The 25274-nt window shown below is 43.3% G+C and overlaps 1 protein-coding gene and 1 pseudogene across 5 annotated transcripts in view; both read left to right on the top strand.

Moving 5' to 3' along the window:
• The first annotated feature begins 298 nt into the window (after positions 1-298).
• The window catches only part of REV1 (REV1 DNA directed polymerase), a 95430-nt gene continuing 70454 nt past the window's right edge, over positions 299-25274 (top strand). For 2 of the 4 annotated variants that reach the window (XM_081156956.1, XM_081156953.1), the window contains exon 1: positions 667-845. The gene's annotated coding sequence lies outside the window, so the exon portion shown is untranslated. Of the gene's footprint in view, positions 318-666; positions 846-2934; positions 2955-25274 lie in introns of those variants that run through there. The other 2 variants (XM_081156955.1, XM_081156954.1) reach the window with 2 other exon arrangements.
• On the top strand, positions 16610-18709 carry LOC308566275 (DNA-binding protein RFX2 pseudogene; annotated as a pseudogene). Its single transcript has one exon. The product of its transcript is annotated as a DNA-binding protein RFX2 pseudogene (transcript).

The following is a 25274-nucleotide window of genomic DNA, read 5'->3' as shown; positions in this document are numbered from 1 at the left end:
CGCTCCGACCCTGGAAAGCGTCAGTGCGTGTGTTTCTTTTCCTCCGCTAGATGTCGCTGTAAATCAGTCGCTCGTGGAAGGGGCCCCGGGTGTTTTACGTGTCACAGACAGCGCCAGGGTTCCAAGCGTGGTCAGTCCCCGCACTGGTGTCCTCTCGGGCCGGAGCGTCCGGGCGGGGGCGGCCGAGACCGGCTGAAGGCGAGCAGCGCCCAGCCCAGAGCGGCGGTCCCGGCCGGCGGCGCGTGGAGGTCATGGGGCGCGCGGGGGGCTCCGCGAAGCGGCGGCTGGTGCGCGCCACGCTCCCCTCGCACCCGCAAGTGAGACGGTCACGTGCGGCGGCAGCGCACTCCCGGCGGCGGGCGGGCGGCGTGACAGGGGGCGGGGCCGGGGAGGGTTGGAGCGGCCGGAGCGGAGCTTCCGGGCGCAGCTCCCGAGGTTCGGGGTCGCCCTGGGCCGGGCGCGAGCCGGAGCGGACAACGCGCGGGGATGCGAGCGGGTGAGGCGGGGCCAGCCGCCCGCCGGCGGCGCGCGCAGAGCCGGCCGCCGCCCGCAGGGGGTGGGGCGGGGGCGGAGCCAGGGATCCGGCCGGAGGGGGGCGGGGCGGGGCTGCGGCGCGCGCGCCCGCCGAGGGGAAGGGGCGGGGTCCGCCGCGGAGCGCGCAGGGCCGGCCTCCGAGAGCGTGGAGCGAGCGTGGACCGTGGCGCGGCGCGGCGCGGCGGTGGGACTCCTTCCTCGGCCCTCCTCCCGGCCCCGGCGAGGGCGCTTTGCGGCGGCGGGGGCGCCGGGGCCCGCGAGGCCGGACGAGGCGGCGGCGCCGGGCATGGTGGTGTGGGGCAACGCGGAAGGTGAGCGACCCCGGCCGGCGGCGGGGTGGGGGAAGGGCGGGACTGGACGCGCGCAGCCCTGAGGCGCCGCAGCCCCGTCCGGTGGCGGCGGAGCGCGGGCGGCTGAGGCGAGGCGGGGGAGGCGCGCCGGCGGCGCCGAGGCTGTCTTCTCGCGGCCTGGCGGCCCGGAGCGCCTCTAGCGCGGCGGCCGCCGGGTTATGTAACGGTGACCTCCCTTCCCCCTCCGCCTCGGCGCGGCCGGCCGGGCGCCTCACAGGGCGGCCCGCAGAGGCGCCACGCGACGACTGGCGCCCGCGGCCCTGCCCCCCGAGCCCCCCACGCCCCCCGCGCCCTTCGCTTCTCGCCGCGGACGCCTCCCGGCCCCGCTCCGGCCGCGCCGCAAACTCCCTCTCCTGCGCCGGCGCCTCGCCGGCCATTCCGCGCCGCGCCATTCATTCGGGCGCGCGTTCGGTCGCAGGTTCGCGGAGCGGCGCAGGGTGTCTGCGGGGGCCGAGCGCGCTGTTCGCCGCCGCCTCTCGTCCCCTCTACCCCTCCATCAAACATCCCCGCCTTGGGTCCCAGAATCGGGGTCGGAATATTGAAGACCGCTTTTGTGCACTTATTTTTCCTCCTCCTCGGTTGCCTTAATATGTAGAGCATCTCCCACCTGTCCTTACAAGCGCCCCTTTCACACTTCCCGCTCACTGTTAAAACAAGTTAGCCCCTGTGTACATGGGAAGGGGCATTTCCTTATGCAGTAAACTGCTCTGACGACCTAAACCCAGCTTGTAAAGAAAGACCTTAATCTATCACTCCTTAATTGACTCTCCCTTATTTAAAAAAAAATTGCAGGGTGGTGTAAGTCTACTCTTTCTGTTCTCCAGGTCTTCTCAGGTTACGTACAGAGTGGAAATGGTTATCATGTAGGTAAAAATAATGTGGACCACATACCATAAAAGGGCTTGTTACGGACTTTATGTTACAGTCTTAATTCTGGTGCCTGCTTGGTCTCTCTGGCCTGTCCACTTCAGTCTTGGAGAAATGGCCCTTTCCTTCTTAGGGAGGGTAGGACAGATCCTGGCTCCTTCCTGGGGCCTGCACCGCAGCCATCCTGTGGGGGCCGCCCACCTGTTTTCCAGCCTTCCCACCTCTGCCTGCCCACGTAGCCTTGCCTGAACCGGTGCAGATAACTGCCGCCGTGCCTCCTGCTTTCTCGGTTGGACTCTTCAAGCTCGCCCAGAGTTCCTCTTTAGTGCTCCCCCTCCATCTGCGATGATCTCCATTCACTTCTTAGGCTATTTATTTCTCACTTTTGATGATCTTTTCATCCACATCCTGTTTTTCTCCTGTCTTTTAGTCTCAAGGGCAGAGCCTGTCTTTTGTCATAGAACTTCCTCACCTATCTTATGATAAACAATACATATCTAAGACTCCCCCCCCCCCCAAAAAAAAGTAGGGACTCATTCTTTTGGAGTTAATTTCTATGAAGTCTCAATTTCTATGAAGTCTCAAGTAGAAAATAATTTTTCAAGATAGTGTGTTTGAATATGTAAGATCATTTTCCCACCTCCAACTTTAAAACTCAGATTCTGCATAGGAGGAAGAAACCCTGTCCTCACCTAGAACAACCTAGGCATTAATAAGTCAGGAAGGGCCCTGGCTGGTGTGGCTCAGTTGGTTGGAGCATTGCTCCATGCACTGAAAGGTCATGGGTTCAATTCCCAGTCAGGGCACATACCCAAAGTTTCCAGGTAGATTCACGTTGGGTGGTGGTGCATATGGGAGTTGATGTTTCTCACGTTGATGTTTCTCTCTCTCTCCCCCTCCCTCCCTCCCCCTACCCCTCTCCCCTCCTCTCTCAAATCAATAAAAACATATCCTCAGGTGAGGGTTAAAAAAATTAAGTCAGGAAGGCTACATTTCATATATATCTGATAGTCCTTTCTTTGATAGCAGCTGTAGTAGAAAGACAAGGACTTTGGACTTACGTAAATTTAAATTCTGATTCTGTCCATTAGCTGTGTGACCTTAGACAATTTAAGCTACTAATATCTCTGATTTTTTTCTCATTTGTAGGCTGAAGACCTCATTCCCACCTTGGGTAGCTGTGGATTAAATGAATTCTTAAATGTAAGGCATCTAGCGAGTCCCTGATACATGTGATGCTCAGTAAATACATATTCCCTTTGGAATGTCTCTTTATTGCAATTCACAATCTAGAGTGAGTCAGGATGTGCTGGACACAAAGAATTAGAAGAAAAGTCTAATTAGAAGAGGTGATAGGTATCTCTTTTTGTCTCCAAATAAGTGAATGAGCCCTAAAGAGCAGTAAAGCTCTTTCTGCTTCTCAAGACTATATGAGTGTATACAGCATATTATATATCATAAAGCATATTAAACAGGACATTTATAAATGAAATAACTTCTAATCTTTTTCCTCCTAGAATACCACCATCTGAAGCATTAATATGGATATTAAAAAAGAATCTCTGATTTTCAAAGTTATGTCAGGAATGGGGGAGGAGGAATACATATATTTAATTAGATGGGGTTTTTTTATTGATTTTAGAGAGGAAGGGAGAGGGAGAAAGAGAGAAACATCTATGTGAGAGAGACATCAGTTGGTTGCCTCCCATATGCACCCTGACCAGGTGAACCCACAACCTGAGCATGTGACCTGACCAGAAGTCTAACCGGTGACCCTTTGGTGCACGGGATGGTGCTCAACCAACTGTGCCACATTAGCCAGGGCACGGGGAAGAAAAATATTAAAAAGTGTCTTTTTTAGAGGCAATTAGGTTTCATGTTCTTTCAGTATCTCATCTATTTATAAACAGTTTTTCTTTCTTACACTGTCACAACAGTCCTGCCTTCCCTGCTGTCCTGATTTTGCTCCCTGATCCCCACATAACAGTGATTTTTTTTTTTAAAGATATAAATCAATTTTCTCATGTTCAAAATCCTCCCCATGTTTCTTTTAACCCTTAGAATTGAATCAAAACTTACCATAGCCCATCAGGGCATTATATGGTTTGGCAGCTGTTAATTCTAACCTTGCTTCTTAGCATGTGTTTCTTCACCTTGCCCCAGTCCGGAGGTCCTTTTGCTGTTTTGTGAACAAACCAGACTGTTCCTACTTTAGGCGTTAATTATACTTGCTGTTCATTTAGCTGGGCCACCCCTTTTCCTGGAGGCAATCTTGCCTTGACATCTTCTGTTTGCTGCTCAAATGTCATCACCTCAGATAGTCCTCCCCTGATTTCTAAAATAGAAGCCAGCCCCTCCTTCCGTCACTTCTTATTCTTTCATTTTGCTTTATTTTTCTCCACAGCATTTATTATTAGGTGAAGATACAATAGTCATTTATCAATTTCCCCCGTTAAACTACTTTGCTCCAAGAACTCCCCTCTGCTAGAGAGCAGAGATCTTGTCTGACTTGTTCACAGCTCTATCCCCAATGCTTAGAACTGTGCCTGGCACATGGTAGGTTCTCAGTAAAACTTGTTGAATGAATGAATGGTATAGTTGATTTAAACATTGGTTCTGGAGTCAGACTGCTGGGGTCAGAATCCTGGCTCCTACCATTTACTGATTATGTGGTGTTGGGCAAATTAATATCTTTTGGTGACTCAGTTTGCTCATCTCTAAGATGGGGACAATAATTTCTACCTCATAGGATTATGGTGAATAATAATTGAGTTAATATGTGTAAAGTGTTTAACATAGGGTTTTATAGCTTTTAAAAACAATGTTTGAAATTAGCTTGGAGTATTCAGTTAGGATTTTGTGTTTTTGCATGAGATAAAGATGTAATCAATTGAATTTTATATTTATTTTGCTCATTTTTTTGGCTTCCAAAGTTATATTTATGGAACTCTTTTTTAAAATACATATATTTTGTGGATGTCTAGAATGGATTAAAAAAATAAACTGCTGAGAATGGTGACCACTATTCGGTCTTAATGTGTAAGTCAGCCTTTTTATTCTTAGATCTGTGGAAGATGCTAAGAGATTATCTCAACAGCCGCCCTCAGAGTGGCTTTTATATATTTCCCTTTGAAGTTCCACTGGAGATATGATTGTGGTGATGAAAGGAGTTGCTGGCGGCTGAAGACTGGAAAATCCTTGAAGGTCCAGTTGAAGTATGAGTCTTGTAGTATTTGGGAAAGGAGATATATTTTATCATCTGCAGTGTGTTCAATTTCTGCCTTTCATTACCGTCGTCTGTCCTGTCCCATCCCCCCCCCTCCCCTCAGATTGTATTTGATTCTTAATTAGGGCTTATGGTAACCTGGTTGTACTTTGCACCTTCTTCTTCCTTTCTCTTCTTTTTTTCATAGTGTGATTTTGTTTTTTCTCTAACATTTACCGAAATAGGAAAGAATTGATGGGGACAAGTAACTTAGTAACAATAGATACTTTGAGCTAATGCAAATTGAATTCTTAGAAATTAAGATTCTGCCTGTGGTAACTGCACTTCTATAATACCAGTTATTTTTGCTTAGTTCACTTGTCTTAGTAAAATGCTGCTTTGTAGGAAGATTATGTTTTATTATGCTTTATTTCTAAGTCTGAACTTCAGTCAATAGGATCCTAATCTTTGGGCCTTAAACTTTAAAAACAACAACAGCAAAATACTGCTTCTCTGTGTAACATTTGCTCCAAAATCTCATAGTAATTGCTAAATTATTATGTATTTACCCTGTGTCAGGCTCTTTGCTAAGTTCACTGTCTTATTTAATATTCACAAGTACCATAGAAGGTGGGCCCAGTGATAAAGAAAAGGATGATGTTACTTGGCCAGGTCACACAGGTAAGAAGGAAATCAGGATTTCAGCCTACTTCCACCTGATTCCATTAACGCAAGGTTAAAACTACTTTGCTATGATGCACATAATAACAAGGTTTCTGTTTGGACACAGGCCAGTATTTTTTATCACATCCTCTGTGGTATTCCTCTTAACTACTGGCAGTTTTATCATCATTTGTGCCTAAGGTTTTTAAAAAAATTTTTTATTTAACTACTATACTTAGATGTCTATATATTCTATAAGTGTGAAACATTTTAATAGGCTGATTTATTTTTTTCTAATTCTTATTAAAGTCATTAAAAATAAGTCAAAGCATTGTGTGTCATGGTAGGTCAGCTTTGTAAATAGTTTGAAAAGGTTTTGTATGTAATGATAAAATGCACCAGATTTAAGAAACATGAATATCTTTGAATTTCTTTAAAGCTGAAATAAATTTCAGGTAGCACATAAATAATAAAAATGAAAGATGTATTTCTGCTGATGTGAGCAAGTGGTTTATTATCTCTGTTTTTAATAAGTGAGGTGGGACACACGGTAGAATGTTTTTGGACCACTGTAAGTTTTAATGATTTTTCACATGTATTTGAAAGACTTAAAATTTGAAGAATGTCTAAGTTATGAGGTGTTGACTTCTCAACACAGGTAGATCCAGAATGCTGGTGCTCGATTGAACCTTACACATTCTATAGATCATGCCCTTATATTTTCCTGGAGGAAAATGAGACACAGAGAGTCATTTGACTGATAGGAGAAATAGGACTAATACCTACGTGTTCTTTGTTTTTTTCTCTAAGACCATTTTTTTCTGCTACAATAATAAACTGCCCATTTTTTTCACCTAGGGAAAGACCAATGTATACTTAGTTTCTTATTTTCAACAGAGTAGAGAATTTTGAGTGTTTTTAAAAAATCATTGGCTTTAAAATTAATGGAAAAGTTCTTATCCTCTGTCATGCAGTTAATTAGAAATTAAACTTTCTCATGTAGGCCTTATGCACATAGGATAGTTTGAGAAATCTTTTAAAGACCAGTCTGGTCTCTTGGCTTTATGCTTGAATTAAAAGACTAGTTAGGGCAAAAAGTTGGTTGTGAAGTGAATAGTTTTTATTTGAAGCCAGTATCTGAACAACCAAAGTGTTGCTTATTAACTTTAATCAATCCTGATCATAACCAAGGCTAAAATGAACTTTTTTGGAGGTTTAGTCAGAAAATAGCTGAATCTTACATTTTCTAAACTCCCATCATTTCTACACTTAAGAGTAGACTTAATATATTTTTATCATTTAGGTGTACTAGTCTGAATTATATAATTGAAATTATGATTTTTGTTTTTAATCCTCACCCAAGGATATGGTTTTTTTGTTTGTTTTTTAAAAAAATATGTTCTATTGATTTTTGAGAGAGAGAGAAGCATTGACTGTTTGCTTGCCTCCCGCATGCCTTGGACCCACAACCTATGCATGTGCCCTGACTGGGAATTAAACCCACAATCCTCAGGTGTACGGGACAATGCTCCAACCACCTGAGCCACTTGCACCGGGTTGCAGGCTTGATCCCCAATAGGCAGCTCATCAATGACTCTCTCACATCATTGATGTTTCTTTCTCTCTCCCTCTCCCTTCCTCTCTCTGAAATTCATAAAAACATATTAAAAAAAAAAGTAGTGGGGTTTTGTTGTTGTTTTTCATGTATAATTGGGGATTCTTGGCAAGAAGGAAGGGAAAAGAGGCCAGAAAGTAAAGGAGTGCCAGTGTCTTAAACATTCTACTCCCTTTATTTTCACTTGCAGTTAGATTTAATACTAGGATTTGTGAGAAGAGAGATTTGTTCAAGATGAAACTGAGCAGATCTAGAAAAGCATGAATTTGACCATACTTTTGAATTGCAGTTCTGCAGAGGGATTTGTTTTTAGTTGAGTGTCCTTGTGTGTGCCACCTTGTGAGTTCAGAGCTCTCTGTAAGGCATGTGTGGATAGAATACACAAGGTGAGGACTTCGACGACAGACTTAGAGATCTAAGTGTAGGTTAGCTCAGGAGACAGAACCTCTCTGTCTCTGCAACCAGCCCATTCCCCATCATTTACAGACACAAATTCACACTTCTTTTCCTAACTTTTTACAAAGTAAGGTTCAAACTTCTTAGTAAGACCAGGACCTTCTGTTGTATTTCCTTAACTACCTTATTAGTTCATTTATCACTACCTCTGGCGATGTGTCCCAGTTCTACCCATTTAAATCCTACTCATTGTTCTCAGCCTGGATGCACCTCTTCAGAGAGGCCTTCTTGGATCTCTTCCCCAACATAAGGTTCATTGCTGTTTTCTCTGCATCTACTGCATGTTGTCAGGGCCCCTAAGTAGATTCCTGTGTTGTAGTTGTATGCAAATCTTTTTACTGTAATATAACTTTGCACTGTGGGTTATACCTACTTTACGCATCTGAAAACTGCAAATTATTGTAAATGCTCAGTGAATATGGAGTAAACTTTTAGATTATACCTGGAATTTGAGGGGCGAGGGAGTGGAAGTCAGGACAGGAGAGATCTTGTCATCTAATAAAAACCTTCAGCTGGTGAATTGCATTTAGTCCTGTTGTGAATTCTTTCTACTTAGTGCACATTGTAGCAATATTCTTTCTTTTTATATGCTCTGTCTCATTACCTATGAATACTTGTCTCTTCTCACTTGCCACTCTAGATACACAACAGGTAAAATCAGTGGTTCTCAAGTATGTGCCTTAGACTAGCAGCATCAGTATTTCCTGGGAACATTGTAGAAATGCAGATTCCCGACCCCACTGCAGACCTACCAGATGAGAAGCTTTGGGGTTGGGGCCAGCAGTCTGCCTCTTGACAGGCCCTCCAAGCGATTCTGATGCCTGCTCAACGTAAGAACCACTGCTGAGGACACAGTCCCCTCTTCTTGGATAGCAACTCCTTTATTCTCCAGCTAAGTAGGCTGCGCGCAGCGCCTTGGCTGGAGCGCGAGGAACTGCTATCGCCGCCTCAGTCGCTTGCCTCAGTCGCTTCAGTCTCCTCACACTTCTTATATTCGCGAGGAACTGCTATCGCCGCCTCAGTCGCTTGCCTCAGTCGCTTCAGTCTCCTCACATTTCTTATATTCGGTCGCCTCAGGCTCTGTTGCCACCGCTTGGACCACCCCGTCCCCAATCCCCGACCCCGGCCTCCAGCCAGCCGGCCCGCGGGCACGCCCTCTGGGCTATCTACAGAGAGAGAAGATCTTCACATGGTTCCATGTAGGTGGGCTCCACGACAAAAGTCAGGCCTTCCTTAAATCACCAGTTCCAGTTATGATGCTCTAAGTTACGACAAGTCTGAACATTTGTGTCTGTTCTCCAGCTAAGTATTTCTACAGCAGCCTTGGGAATCCTTGATTTACTGCAACCTTGAAGTTTTCTACCAATAGTCATTTGGTTTCCCTGTGAGAATCTACCACTCCTCCTTAGTGAAGATCACTGGCTTTTTACTCTGGACTTTTTTTTTTTTTAATCATGGCTTCTCCAGAACATTCTTTTGTTTCCCTTTGTAGCTTGATCCATAGTTTTGGACATGCTGATTTAGAGGTGCATATGGGACATCCTATTGGAAATGTTTGATAAGCACATGGATTGGAGGTCAGGAAGTCAGGAAAATTGAGGACACGTGTTCAGAAAACTAGAGAAGGCAGTTCTTTGTACTGTTAAAATAGAATCTCTGGGTGTTTTTTCCCCTTCCTTTCTGTGGGAATCTAACTACAGGGGGAAGATTATTAGAACGCTTCCGTAGCTTGTATTCAAATGACTGATTTTGTTAAATCGATCCTCTTTTGTATTTTTGTTTTTATGAATAACCAAGAGAGAAAATTTTTTGTTATATTGTTTGGGATAGAGACTTTCCTTTTGATAAAATTATCTTCAATTTGGGACATTAAAAATACTTGTTACACTTTTTCAGTTTGAATATTTCCAAATCCATTTTTTTTTCTTACACATCTTATTGTTTGACTCTCTTTTTTATCTCTGTGTAGTTTAAGTATTGACGGTGAGTCATTACATTACAATGCTGGAATGTACTCATGTTCTTTAAGATACAGGCTAAGCTGATGTGACAGACTTCAGAACAGTGAAGCCAGTAACACGTTTCTCTCTGACCTGTAAGAGTAGCAGGCAGTCCACAGGTCATTGAGGGTCCCAGGTTCCTTCTGTTGGCTTAGCCATCCCCTAGGGTATTGTTCTCATTCTCATGATTGAAGCCAAATTACCTCACAGCTGCCTTCCAGAAAAAGAACTGAACAACTTTCTTTAAGAATATGGAACAGATTTTTGTATACAGGGGTTGGCAAAAGTAGGTTTATAATTCTTATGAAAAAAGACATGCAGGTTATGATTATTACAATAGCTTTGTTAACTGTTTCATGTACTTAAAACTGTAAACCTACTGTTGCCCACCCCTGTGTATTACTCTGCTCATGGCCACTCCTGATCTTAAAGGAGTCTAGGAAATGTAGTCTCTAGTTGGCAACCTTGCTTCCTACTAAGAGGGGCTGGGAAAGGTGTTTTATTACTAAGAGAAAGGGAGAATGAACACCATACTGGAGGACAGTTGTCATCCTGCCACCCTATGGGTTGGGAGTTCTAAGATCGTCCTCGCTTCTCATACCAACTACAAATTTGGGTATCCCTAAGACCGCCCTCACGTTCAGTGATTAACTGGAAGGACTCGGAACTTTTTTTTTTTTTTTTAGATTTTAATTCAACTTTATATATATATATTTTTTTGTTCTGTTTTAATTTATCTGTTGTTCAAAGGACTCAGAACTCTTGAAAGCTGTCATACTCATGGTTATGGTTTATTACATTAAAAGGGTAAGAGTAAAACTAGCTAAGGCGAAGGGTGCGTGGGGACCCAGGAGATTTCCATGTGTGGCACTTGAGTTGTCCTCTCCCACTCAAGTCTATCTGCTATATCACTAACTTCTGGCAACTGTGAGTGATAAGATGCACCAAGTATTGCCAACCAGGGAAGTTCACCCAAGGCTTAGTGTCCAGAGCTTTTATTGGAGTTTGGTCATATAGATATGGTTGACTGCTCATGTGGTTGACCTTTAGTCTCCATTCCCTCAGGAGGTTGATATGTTATGGCCAGAAGCCACCATAAATCACTTTGTTAGACTGTCTGCGTGGCTCCTAGCTCCTTGGTAAACAAAGACATTTATCAGGCAGGACATTTCAAGGACTTAGAGATCACCTCCCAGAAGTGAAGGGCAAAGGCTAGACCTCTCTGAGTAAGATTAATACTTTACTATACAGCCACATCTCTGATTAGGCACATCTTGTTTTTTTGAAGTATAGACAGAATTGCATAATATGTAAGCTTTTCATCTTAAAAGACTTTTTGTAAACGGATGTATAGAATCATAAACATTTTAAAAACTGCAAGAGACTAGCATTTGTTCGGTCCAATTCTATCCACAAATAAAAGAACTAAGATCTGACTGCTGCTAACTTGCTTAAGGTTGGAGAACTAGTTAGTAACAAAGTTGGTCTTCTCTGGGTCTCTACTTTCATGAATATGGACTACTTCCAGTTGGGGAACTAGATGGAACCTATTTGTAGGACATTATTTTCCTCCTTAGTCCCTCTCTCACATATATGGCAGCTACTATGTGTAGACCCAGATAGGCACTAGGTTTCCTGGTGAAGAAGCATGTGTTTTGTTGAATTGCATTAGGCTAGTTCAATTGATTGGGCATGTTCTTTTCAGCAGTTTATTATATTGATAGCATTGTTAATTTCTCCCTTGAAGATTTGAAGACATAGTTTTTTTGTAAAAGATAAGTGTGATTTGTACCACAAACCAGCAGTGCAGCTTTATCAGACATTTTACTCTCGAAGGCAGCTGTGTGTATACAAAATAACTAGTACTTGGCCTCTCTGCTCCACAGATGTATTTTAAAGATAAATAGTTGTAAAGTCCCCTTTAAAAATAAAAGCACTATGGAAATGTAAGATATTACTAGTGGTGTGTTTAAGTTTAAAGAATTTAAATTTAAATGTTAAAAGTTAAGGAATACTGGAAGGAAATACAAAGTGTCAGTCAACAGATGAATTTTTTTAAAAGATGATGGGGACAGGCTGGTATGCGCAGTGGTTGAGCGCCGACCCATGAACTAGGAGGTTACGGTTAGATTCCTATAGGGCACATGCCCAGGTTTCGGGCTTGATCCCCAGTAGGGGGCGTGCAGGAGGCAGCCCATCAATGATTCTCTCATTGCTGTCTCTGTCTATCCCTCTCCCTTCCTCTCTCTGAAATCAATAAAAACATTTAAAAAAAAAAAGTGAGAATATGGGTAATTCACCCCTTCCTTTTTCCATTTTATGTATTGTCTCAGTTTTCTACAATAAACACGGCGCTTTTATAACTAGAGTGGAGAGAACTACTTTTGGGTTTGGGTTTTTTTTGTTTTTTTTTTTAATATATCTTTATTGATTTCAGGGAGAGGGAGGGAGAGAGAGAGGTAGAAACATCCATGATGAGAGAGTCATTGATCAGCTGCAGCCCACAACCCGGGGGTGTGCCTTGACCGGAAATCGGACCCTGATCTTTTGGATCCTAGGTTGAGGCTCAACCGCTGAGCCATGCCCGGCTGGGCGAGAGAACTACTTTTGAAAAGGAACACCTAGCAAGACTGAATACTCGCAGCATGATGGAGCAGTGTGTAAACAAAAATCCGTAATTGCGAAGATAATAGTGAATGTCTCAAGGAAAGGTAAAAGGACCGGACCCACTTCTAGAAAAGGCTTAGGTGTCCAAGCCTGTAATTTTGTTTAGAGAGCACTATGTATAGCCACTTTTATTTGGTAGATTCCAAGTTCTTTGAATGCTATGTTTAGTTGGTGGTGATCCAGATGGTACCTAATATAGTACAGGAGTAGTTTCATTGAAACAGAAAAAAATCAGCAATAGGAAAATGTGTCAATATATCGAAGGGGAAGAAACCAGGTTAAAATAAACAAATTTTTTAAGGGTTCTAGCAGGTTAGGAATAATACTTGGTCTAAATATCTTGCCTTTTTATTTTTATATGTTTTTGAAAAGTATTTTAAATACATGAAATACACACAATTATTTAGGATAATAAATACACAGCTATGAATCTTAGGATGTAAGTTGTCATCTTTGTTTAGAACTCCTAAAAGTGAATTTATGCTAAAGACTAGAGCCAGTAGTTGTACTTTTTGGAAATTGTTACAAGGATTAATACTCTTCATCTAAGTATTTTTGTTTTAAATAAATTGGTGAGGGTCTTTTCAAAGTCAAAACCTGACTGTAGTGTCTGGGATGGGGCTGGAAGAAGATTCTACTTCCCTGGAATATGAAATTCAAGAATCTCTCTTGTGCCCTTTTAACTTCAGCAGTCTGAGAACTATAGCCTTAGGCTTAGACCATGATGGTTGACTAAAACAAAACCTCTAAACAGCTGCGTTTTTGTATCTAAATGTTAACATAAAAAGCTGTTTATCTGGTGTTAAAGCCTCTTTCACTTAAGAGCGAACAAGCACATTTGAGCAGACCATGTGTCTGTACTTTATTGACTTAGTTACTTATAAGGACAATACTTGGTCCTAGTAAATTATTTCTGCAAACGACCTCCCACTGCCCTCCCCTCCAAGAAAAATAAAAATGTGCTATACAGATTTCTTGGGGAAGTAGTCTCTTTCCCAGCTTTGTACTACCAACTGAACATTCCAGTTATCTCTTCCCTGTAGCTTGCCCAGTCGGTCTCTGATCCCAGCTGCCTGCAGAGTATTTTCAGTGTCAAAAGTCATTGTCTTTTTTTTTTTCCATTTTCTTTGCTGCTTTTTAAAAATTTGTTTTATTTTTAAATTTTTAGTTGTGGTAAAATACATATAAACATAAAATATACCATTTTAACCATTTTTAAGCATACAGTTCAGTAGTGTTAAGTATACTTGCCTTGTTGTGCAGCCAATCTCCAGAGCTTTTTCATCTTGCAAAACTGAAACTCTGCCCATTAAACAATTCTATTTCTCCCTCCCCCGGCTCCACCATTCTACTTTCTGTCTCTATGAATTTGACTACTCTAGATACCTCATATAGATATTTATTTTTTTGTGGCTGGCTTATTTCACCTAGCATAATGTCCTCAAGCTTCATCCTTGTGATAGGATCTGTCAGAATTTCCTTCCTTTTTAAGGCTGAAAATACACCATTGTATGTATAGACCACATTTTGCTTATCTATTCATCCATCACTGGACACTTGGGTTGCTTTCACCTTTTGACTGTTGTGAATACTGATATTAACATGGGGCTACAAATATAAATATTTCTTCTAGCCCCTGTTTTCACTTCTTCTTGGTATATACCCAGAAGTGGAATTTTTGGGTCATAATGGTAATTCTAATTTTAATTTTTAAAGGAATTGTCATACTGATTTCCATAGTGGCTGCACCACTTTACATTCCCACCAGTAGTGCACAAGGGTTTCAGTTTCTTCATTTCTTCCCCAGTGCTTGATAGTTTTTGTTTTCTTTATGGCAGCCATACTAATGGGTATGAGATGGTAGGTAGCTCATTCTGGTTTCCGTTTGCAGCTCTCTAATGATTAGTGATAGTGAGTATCTTTTCATGTGCTTATTGACCATTTGTATATCATCTTTAAAGAAATGTCTATTCAGATCTTCTGTCAATTTTTTATAAAGGTTGTTTTTATTGTTGATTTGTAATAGTTCTCTCTATATTCTGGGTATTAGTCCCTTATCAGGTGGTTTTCAAATATTTTCTTCCATTTTGTGGGTTGCTTTTTTACTCATTTGCTTGTGTCCTTTTGATGCACAGAGGTTTAAATTTTGGTGTATTCTAATTTATCTGTTTTTCTTTTTGTTGCCTATGCTTCTGATGTCATATCCAAGAAATCATTGTCAAACCCATGTTGTGAAGCTTTTCTCCCATGTCTCCTTCTAAGAGTTTTATAGTTTTAGGTCCGAGTTCACATTTAGGTCTTTGATCCATTTTGAGTTACTTTTTGTATATCATATCATGTAAGATAAGGGTTCGACTTCATTATTTTGCGTGTGGGTATCCAGTTTTCCCAGCATTATTATTGAAAAGACTTCTTTCCCCCATTGAATGGTCATGGAAAAGTCCACACATCCCTGGGATGAAAATACCTAAGGCTAGTTATTAACCAGTTCCTTAATCGTTCGTAAGTACCTTACCAGAAAATTGACTGCTCACCAAGATAAAGACAGAGGCGACGAAGAGGAAAAGGTGTTGAGTAGCAATGCGGGAGGGAGCCAGAAGTGAACTTGTTTTATTTCAGCCTTGACTGGTGACAGGCTGGGTCACTGCACGCGGCTGCTTGCTTGGCACTTGTGTCCTCTTCGTGGATGATTACACCACTGTAATGTACACATCCGTTCTTTTGCTGTGTGTTCATTTGTATATTCCAGTTCACTCAGCAACTACTTTCTTTCAGATCTTCACCGGAGGATATTTTTTCAATTCAGAGAGAGTGGGGGAGGGAGGGAGAGAAACATCAATGTGAGAGATGTTTCTGAGCCGGGCCAGGCCAGGGACGGAACCTGCAACCAAGGTACGTGCCCTTGAGTGGAATCGAACCCAGGACCCTTCTCTTTGTTGGCTGATCCTCTGACCACTGAGTCAAACCGACTAGGGCTCTTTTTCTTTTTCTTTTTCACTATTGGAATGGGACATTTAATTGTATGTAGGGTGCTCCCAGGTTGGGGATTTTGGGGCCTTTGGCAGAGCCCTGGCTAATGAAACCAGCAGAGATGCCCATCAGCCAGTGCCAGGCAGGGTGGCAGTCCCAGGGCCAGACTGAGACTGCCAGCTCTTGGGATGTTGCTTAAGACGATTTCTGAGACTACTGGGTAAGGAATGTTGCCTCTGAATGAGAGGAGGCTACAGTTAGAGGAGGAGATGCTTGGTGGGAGTGGGGCTCCAAGGTCACAAGGTTAGGAGTAACAGGGAGCTGGTTGGTCACAAGGTCCTTCATGGCCCCCAGTGGCCGGGGTCGGGGGGAATGTGGTGAGGGCAGTTAGCCGGCTTGGTTTAGCTCAGGCCAGTTTCAGGAACTCCTGCAGAGTGTTTTGTTTGACAACTTCTGCCAGGAGCTCATAGTCTCCACAGTACTGGTCTACATTGACAATCTGGGGTGGAGTGGCCTCGGGGTTGCCCACCAAGGCTCGCATCTCATCCCTCAGAGCGTTGTCCTGGGAGAGGTCCACATTCAGGAAGCGGGTTACCTGGCTGTGCTGGGATTTGATTTCATATGTTGTAGACACGCAGGCTGTTCATGCTTCGGGTGGATGGACTGGCAGATGACCGGCAGTAGCTGCAGCTGCCCAACAACTACTTCTTAAGTACCTATCAGAGGAAGATAAACCCACACATGTAATGTAACTAGAATAATGAGATGGAATAGAAGGCACTCAGAGTCAGTGTCATTACTTAATAGTCTGTAAACTTTATAGAGTTATGGACATGTAACCAACAGATTAACACTGATGAATATGTGTTTGGACATTTCTGAATATGTAGTGGGAATTTTGCTGGTGTGTTATGAACTATTTGGAACTTTATAATGTTGATAATTCTTTAGGAAATAGATGAAATACCACGTTTGCATGAAAATGATTGCTCCTGATGACTAACATCATTCTGTGGATAATCAATATCCACCAATAATCATAGTAAAAAAGGCAGAATGATATATATATTTTTTTTAGTGGAATTTGACTAGCCTTTTAAAATGGACATTGGAAATAATGTCCCACCCTGTTGTGGCAGATTTGAGGTGGGCGTGGCCAGAGGTAGGGGTTGCAGGAGCCCTAAAAGGGACCAACACGCAGGAGCCACTGCCTGAACTCCTGGCTGGAACTCCAGAAAACTATCAGCTTATGTGAACCTATAACATTATTTCAGAACTGAGCATGCAGAGTTCACAGGATGCAGTGGACTCACCAGCTTCCGTGGCTCTGTGTTCATCAACGGCCGCCCAGGTGCCTGTGGCCCAGCCAGTGCCAGCCTATCCACAGAGGGTGCTGGTCCAGGCAACGGGCTGGGCTTCCAAAGGGGCCCAGATGCAGCCAATATCCCTCCCCAGAATCCAGCAGGTGCCATAGTACGTCCAGGCTGTGCAGCACGTGTACCTGCCTCAAGTACAGTACGGGGAAGGCAGAGATGCTGTCTACACAAATGGAGCCTTGCCTATAACCCAAGCCTCCTATGTATACCACCAGCAGCGCAGCATCTTACTTCGAGGCCCTGGGTGACACCCAGGTGACTGGCAGGCTCCTCCCTGATGGCGGTCCCCTCTCACAGCATGGTGGGCATCACCATGGATGCCGGGGGTGCCCCTTCATTTCCAGCATGGGAGCCTATCTCATCTATGAGGGGATGGACAGCATCAGACACTCCCTGGCCCACACTTCCCGGTCATGGCCAGCAATGCTTGAAATGGCGATCGAAAACCTCCAAAAAAGCAAAGGGATCACATCACACAAAAGCAGTTTACCCAACAGCCATCTCCAGTGGCTGTTAGATAATTACAAAACTGCTGAAGGCGTCAGTCTCCCCTGAAGTTCTCTTTATAACCATTACCTTTTGCACTGCCAGTAGCATAAGATGGACCCCGTGAATGCTGCCTCCTTTGGGAAACTGATTTGCTGTCTGTTTATGGGTCTGAGGACGTGGCAGGCTGGGCACCAGGGTCTGATCCAAGTGTCATTACTGTGGGATCTGTCTGAAGCCAGACTTGCTCCTGAATTGGCTGCAGGAAGACACCCAGCACATGGCCATGTGGCAGCAGCCTGTGCATCAGAAACCAAGGTACTGGCCAGTCCAGAAGTCGAATAGCCTTGGGGACAGTGACTCACACAACAGCCTACACAGCACGCTGAGCAGGCCATGGCCGCCCAGAGCCAGCACCACCAGCTGTACATAGATGTCTCCCATGTCTTCCTGGAATTCCCAGCTCCTGACCTGGGCAGCATCTTGCTGCAGGATGTCAAGGCCCTGCAACCGGTCTATCTGCGGCACTGTGAGGCAGCTTTAGATACGGTGATGAACCTCCAGTTCCACTACATTGAGAAACTGGCTTTCCTTCTGGAATGCTAAAGCCGCTTCCAGTGACGGCCCTGCCTCTCTACCGGCCAGTGATGAGATCCTCGAAGCCACCACCCTCCTGAAGGACAAGCTGGTGTCTCTGTGTCATTGTGACCATATCCTTAAGTGAATGAAGAGCTGTGACCACATCCTGTACCAGGCCCTGGTGGACGTCCTCATACCCAACATGCTGCGGCCAGTACCCAGCACCTTGACACAGGCCATACGTAACTTTGCCAAGAGTTTGGAAGGCTGGTTGACTAACACCATGAGCGACTTCCCAGAACAGGTTATCCAGACTAAGGTCAGCATGGTCAGCGCCTTCACCCAGACCTGTGGAGATACACATCCCTCAATCAGCTAGGGCAGGGGCCCAGGCTGTGCTTCAGAACACTTCCTAGAGCAACTAGATGCTCAGCGACCTCAACTGTCTGGACTTTGCCAACATGCAGGAGCAAGCCTCATAGGTGTGCCAGTGCAAGGAGAGCGTGGCTGGAGCAGAACTTCAAGCTGACCCTGTAGCAGCAGAGCTCCCTGGACCAGTGGGCCAGCTAGCTGGACAATGTGGTTACCCGGGTCGTGAAGCAGCATGCAGGCTGTTCCTGCTGAAATGGCCCTTTTATATGATCTGAGACCTCACCCTGCGCAGCACTGTCAGCTTTGGTTCCTTCCATCTGATCTTCCTGCTGTGTGATGAGTACATGTTCTACCTGGTGGAGCACCGCATCGCCAAGGCAACTGGGGAGACACCCATTGCCATGATGGGAGAGTTCAATGATCTCACCTCCCTGTCATGGACACTGCTGGATAAAGATGACATCAGTGAAAACCAGAGCAGTGAGGCTGATGTGGATGCTTGTAGCCTGGGTGAGCCCCTGGAAAAATGGGAGATCAGCGACCAGAACCACTCCCTGCAGGGTATGTAGCACTGAGGACCTTCCCCAGGCCTTCCCGGCCTCCTCGAGCTCCACTGCAGTTGTGTGTCTTCCATGAAGTGACCTTGACTCTGACTCACAGGATCCCAGGCATGGACACCCTGCAAGGACATGCTGTTCCTCCCAAAGAAAAACTGTTATTCACCATGGCCAAAGGTCTTGCCTAGTTCTGAGAATCTTAGTGGCTCCCCTGGGTGCCACCCAGACCATCTTTTCCTCCTGACTGTCTTAGTTCTCCTGTCTGCTGGACTCCTACCTTCGGACCACTTCCACACACCCTGCCGAGAACTGGAAAGACCATGCTGGGCAGGTCGGCACCTCTGTGTTGGGCTTCTCCATTCAGCTCAGTCCAATTTTTACCATGAGTTTTAAAACTCACACAGATCCCAGGAAGGAAGGGTATCTTGTAGCTGTTGGGCAGTCCCAACCTGACCTCATCCATGGAGACCCAGCTCTGGTACCCTTGTGATGGAAAGGGACCATCTCCGCACTGCGCCCCATGGTCTCTCATGGACAGGCTGTCCTTGGCCTCCTGTCCTGTGCTGAAGCAAGAAGGCTGCCCCAAAGGTGCCCCAGCTCTAGACACCAGAGGTCCCTATAGCATGTCCGTAGACGGCGGGCAGCCCACAGCCCCATGTGGCTCAAAGAACAAGTCACAGAAATAGGCCTGCTCTGTCTTTAAGAGTTACCACCAGAAGTGTTACCAGCAACGAGAAGGACTAGTTCTGTCCGAGGTCACAGCCAATATGAAGCCAAACCACTAAGTCTGGAATTTGTTCCAAGGGGGCCAAGGCAGTCAGTGTTTCAGTGGCACATTCAGAGGGCCACCTCTCACCAAGTCTTCGCAAATTGCCGTGTCTGCAGCCTGCCCCACAGAATCTTCTAGAATGCCTGCCTTTGTATTGGTGAACCTGGAGCACAATGACCCTGGACAGGTCCCATCTTGAACTGTTTAAAGTCGAGATCTTCTCTGGGGACAAACAGATCCCAAGGGCTTAGACAGCCCTGAACTTTAAACATGTGATCTGTGTCCGTTGCAACACATTGTGCTTGGTTAGTTCTGTGCCAGAGTTCTGTCCCAAAAGCAACTGCAAAGGAGAAAGACAAACCTTTAGTCTAGGAAGCGCCATCTAATGTGATGCAATAATTTCTCTTTTTGGAAATGTGTTTATACCAATAGTTTTGTGCTCCAATTGTTATTAGAATGTTTCTTATGAGTGAGTATTGCAGTATATTTGGTCCTCAATATTTTTCTTATTCACAGCAATCAGGAGCCCTGTGCCTACCTTGGCTCTCACCAGGTGTGCGGGGTGGGGGGCGTGATGGCGAGAAAGATGTGCTCTGATTCTAGAAACCTAAAGTCCATGATGATCATATTTGGTCTTAGAGTTCAAGGCTTAGGTGAAATCGTAAATATACACCACCTCTGCTGGGAGGCACTACCTCAGGGTGCTTGAATTGTAATGGCCTGCCTCTTCTTTCCCAGTGCCAGCTGGGTTCTGCCTTAGGTTCTGTCTTGTCCTTTGCAGGATTCCATGAGGAGGACTGCAAATAACAAAGACACAGGCCTTCCAAAATAAATAAATAAATTGTACATTGGAAGTCCAGAGTGAAATGTTTACTCCAGCAAGAGATGAAACAAAGTTAAGGGAAAAGTATGCATAAGTAATTTTGTTATGCTCTTAATAAGCAGGTCCTTAATGAGGCTCTTCATAGCATTTTGAGCATCCCTATTAAGAGAATGGGAGAGTCTGCCCTGGCTGGTGTTTCTCAGTGGTTACAGCTTTGGCCTGCATAACAGGCCCATGTATCGAAAAGTCTTGGGTTTGATTCCTGGTCAAGGGCATGAACCTGGGTTTTGGGTTTGCTCCCCGCCCGGGGTTGGGGCACATGTGAGAGGCAACCAGTTGATGTGGCTCTCTCACATCCATGTTTCTTTCTCTCTCTCCACCCCCCCTCCCCTTCCACTCTCTTTGGGGGAAAAAAAAAAGCAATGGAAAAAATATCCTCTGGTGAGGATTAACCAAAAAAAAGAGAGAATGGGAGTTAGGAACTCTTTTACATTGTAGGTATTCAGAGTCCCTGGGCTCATTATTGATAGAGCTTCTGTTCCTTTGCCTTAAACCTGGCTTACCTGGCTGCTGCTGTATTATATGTTGACACTGGGTTCTGGCATGACTGCATTGACAGCCTCTAATTTGATTGGTCTTCATAATTTCATTACTTGAGGACTAATAGATGAGTTTAGTTTACGAACCTTTCAAGGGTAGGGACATTTCCCTTTTGTAGTCATATAGAGCCAGAAGTCTTTAGAGTTAGTTTTTAGTTCATTAGTTTTAGTTTTCTGTCTTTTTAAATTTGAGCTTTTTCTTCAAAAAGAATCTTATTCAGATCACAAATAACCTAAAACTTATAAAAGCATAGCTGCCAGAATTGAAGTGGGTTTAGAGTGGAACCTTACTTGCTTGCTATTTTTACCCCCAACTCTTTCTTCCCAGCCACATTCACTCTATAGCCAGTTCATGGACCCATAGAGATTCTTCTGAGTGCTAATCAATGTAACTGTTTTGTTGAGATGAGAACCTCAGTGTTGTTGGACTCAACCCAAATCATATACCTAGGCAGGGGTAGAACTGGGATTAGAGCCCAGATTTTATGTCACTAGTCTATTCTTTTTTTTTTTTTTTTAAACATATCTTTATTGATTTCAGACAGAGGAAGGGAGAGGGAGAGAGAGAGAGAGAAACATCAGTGATGAGAGAGTCATTGATCGGCTGCAGCCCGCAACCCGGGCATGTGCCCTGACTGGGAATTGAACCCCGATCGCCTGGATCCTAGGTCGACACTCAACCGCTGAGCCACGCCCGGCTGGGCTTGTCTGTTATTCTTTCCATTATGTCGTAGACCATGGGTAAGTTATTTAAAATAACATTGTTGAGTACTTTATAATCTTCAGAGGGTTTCCACATAATGTGATCTCATTTGATTCTACTCTGATCTAGCATTGGTATAATATTCATATAAAAGGTGCTCATGTTTATCGAGGGCATATCCTAAGTGCTAAAGATAAGTGTACTTTGGCATACATGTATTCGTACTTCATCCATTTTTTTAACTATTTTTTTTTTTTAAACCCATTAGTTGGCTTCTGCTGTAACACTGCTGGATAAGAAGTTTCAGAAATGTTGGTCTCTTTCCTCAAGGCCATCAAGCACTGTGGGATTAGACTGGGAACCCAGTCTATAAGAATTTTATCTGAAAACTGGAAGGCAATTGACAAAGCTCCCTTTTCAAAGATTCTTACTGGTTAGCAGAAACATAAGCCTTTACTTATGGAATACCAGTTTCCAAGAACAGGGTTTTATGTTAGTTACTTCCTGATTTCACAGTACCAAGGAAGTACCATAGTCTTTAGAACCCTTTAAATGATTTCTACATAATTCTACCTTGTTAGCACGAAAAGTATCTATCATTTGCTAATCTAATCTTGTCTGTGCCACTTTTGAGGAGGGAGTGTCTATCATATTGCTGTCTGTTAAACACAGGATTCCATTGTGAATTTTTGGAACACCATTTTAAAATAGAAATAAAAAGATTAAGTATGCAAGTTGATATGAATATTGATATATTGGGGTATACTAGGGACATTACTCATCGAAATGAATGAAGTATGAACAGTCTTTGATGCTATATACATATCAACATAAGTATGATAAATCTACTTACTGTTTACATCATGTCACCTGAGTCTCCCTTTTATTTGGCTGTGCAGTTCAGGTTGTCAGGTAGCTTTGCTGCACACCAGGGTGATCTGTTACTGCTCTTGACCAAGATTATAGATCTGGGTGATGTAGTTTGCTTTATGCTCTAGGGTTTGCTGGTTTTTCCCCCTACTCTTCCTGCCTAAAATCTTTCCCTTAAGTTTATTTGTAAGGCTAGTATTTCCTTGATCGGTGCTCATTTCTTTTTAGTTTGTTAAATTGTAGAATGCGTACAGAAGTGTGTATTTTTCATTTTTCTCAATAGTGCCTAGTGTAGTATGGTGCTTTACACATAGTAGTATTCCATTAGCTTTGATCTGTGCGTTCTAGTGTGGGTTCTCCTATACATGATCTCTGAATTATTTCTTAGATGACATAATTAGCTGTGCTACAAAATGTAATCTACACCTATATACTGAACTGTTTAGCACTCACCGTCTGATAAAAGAAAGTTATACAATTGATGTCATCCAGCAGTGACAGGGCTGATAAGTTGCCATTCATAGTGTTCAGTAAGGCCAGATTTACAGTTAGGTTTTTACCCCTAATTTATTGTTATAGGCCATCTTAGCCTATACATAGATTATTTAAATGAATTTGATAGAACAAGTTGCCTTAATTCTTTCTGGAATAAGTAAAAGGGGTCTGCATAAATAAATAAAGAAATGTAGAACAACATTGTACATAGATAGTCAAAGTTCTGAAATTGAAATACATTGCTAACGAATGTGGATATAGTAGTTTTATTTTTTTTATTTTGTTTCTGAAAATAGTTTTTCAGTGTGTCTTGTATAGAGCACCAAAGAGAACTGTGAAAGGATTTCAATGAATGGGAGGATATGACATGGAGAATCTCATGAATGTATGAACTTGAGAACTGAGAGACTGATTTCCTGTAAATGCCTGATTTACAGAAGACCCAGACCAATGAATATCTGCAAGACGCCCTCCCCATCCTCAAGCCAATGAACTTACTGCTTAGACTCTAGCTGAAGTTCCCCCTTTTTACACTCCTTGCCAATAAATACAGCCCCCCCACCCCAACAGCCTCACCTGTAGCTTGCTACAGCATGCAATTCTTCCTCTATTCCCGAATAAACTCAGTTTGTGTAATTCAAGCTTTTCTTAGTTTATCTTTTTTAAGTTGACAGAACTTCAGTAGTAATCTACCCAAACCTCTTATAGGAAGAGACCCAGATGATACAGTAATTGAGATCCAAGAAGTGAAGATTTCCCAGAGATCAGTGAAACCAGTTAGTGACAGAGCATTGACTAGAAAAAAAACAGCTCCCATTACCCATAGTCTTTTTTCATAATCTTTTGATTCACTGATACTGTATATTATCCTACAAACAATAACTGATTGTCAGTATTGTATTTTTATTCAGTCATTATTTAACATTGATGTATCCAGATATTTTACTGTTTGCCTTTCATTTTTTGTTTTATTTTCTGTAAGAGAATTTGCCTTCCACCTGAGGGATATCCTTTAGGCTTTCCTTTAGTGCAAGTTTACTAGTGCCATTTACTTGTTTTTAGTTGCGTGAAATGCCTTTATTCTTAACTGACTGTTTTCTGGGTGCAGAATTATAAGTTAATAGGGGTTTTTTCCAGAACTGTTGTCTTCTAACTATTATAATTTCTTTTGGAAAGACAACTGTCTGTTTAATTTCTGCCCTTTTGAGTATTTTGAATGGAATCACTCTGTTCTCCCCACTCACGGCAGCTTTTAAGACTTTTTTGTCTTTAGTTTTTCATACTTCTATTATATGTCTAGGTATAGATTTGTATTTTTTCCCCCCAGGGGCTCACTGGGCTTCTTGAATTTGTGGCTTGATATCTTTAATCTGTTTTATAATGTTTTAGTCATAATGTCTTCAAATATAACTTGTTTTTCTTCTTTTTTCCTCCCAAATTACTTAAGTTAGACCTTCTTAAATATCCTCTTTATCTCTTTTCCTCCCATGTTCTATATCCTTTTGTTCCACTGTTTTATCTGGATCTTTTCTTGTTACTTATCTTCAGCTGTTCTTTATTTGCTCTTATCTATTAATTTGCTCATCTATTTCTGGTATGTATCTTTCAATTCTAGAGTTGCCATTTAGTTACTTTGTATACTTTCTAGTTTTTTACCCAGAGTCTGTCTTTGTTAAATTCAGTATTTGGAGTGTCTGTGGATCTGTTTATTTTGTTGTTTCCATTGGTTCTCACTCATGTGATCTTCTTTGTGTGCCTGTTTATTTTTGTTTGTGTGCCATACATTATATTTGCAAGATTGTTTGTATGAGCGTGTGAAGTTTAGGATGTAGTCATTTTCCACTGAGGATTTACATTTTCTTCACCAGATGCTACGGCACCAGCAGTCCGGGATCCCCTTAATCTGTTTGCAGAGATAGAAATAATCTGTGGCGGCGAACATGTTCTGCAAAGCGTGGTCGGCCTACTTTCAGCTTACTCTTACTCTTATGGTCCTCTTCCCAAGTGTGCAGATTTATATATCCTTGGAAGACCTTTGAATCCAACTTCTGTTCCCTTAGTACTGCTCTGTTTGTTTTTTTCAAAATTATCGTCCGTCTTCTCAGCCATTCTTCTGGAATTGCCAAATGCCCTCAGGGAAAAGCTGTCCCAGTTTGTGGGGGAAAGGTAACATGAAGTGGCAGTTGTCCTCTGTCATCTTCTAAATCTTGGCCCAGTATTTCATTATTTGCTAGGCCTTCTATGCCTTGAAGCAATTTTTAAAAAACAGTGTTTTGTGTAGTTCTCCTCTTCCTCAGCAGGAAGGTTGGCCCAGAGTG

Source organism: Miniopterus schreibersii (assembly GCF_964146895.1).
Source record: "Miniopterus schreibersii genome assembly, chromosome: 13".
Taxonomy (NCBI): domain Eukaryota; kingdom Metazoa; phylum Chordata; class Mammalia; order Chiroptera; family Miniopteridae; genus Miniopterus; species Miniopterus schreibersii.
The sequence above is the reverse complement of the archived record's forward strand: the minus strand, read 5'-3'. Positions and strand labels throughout refer to the sequence as shown.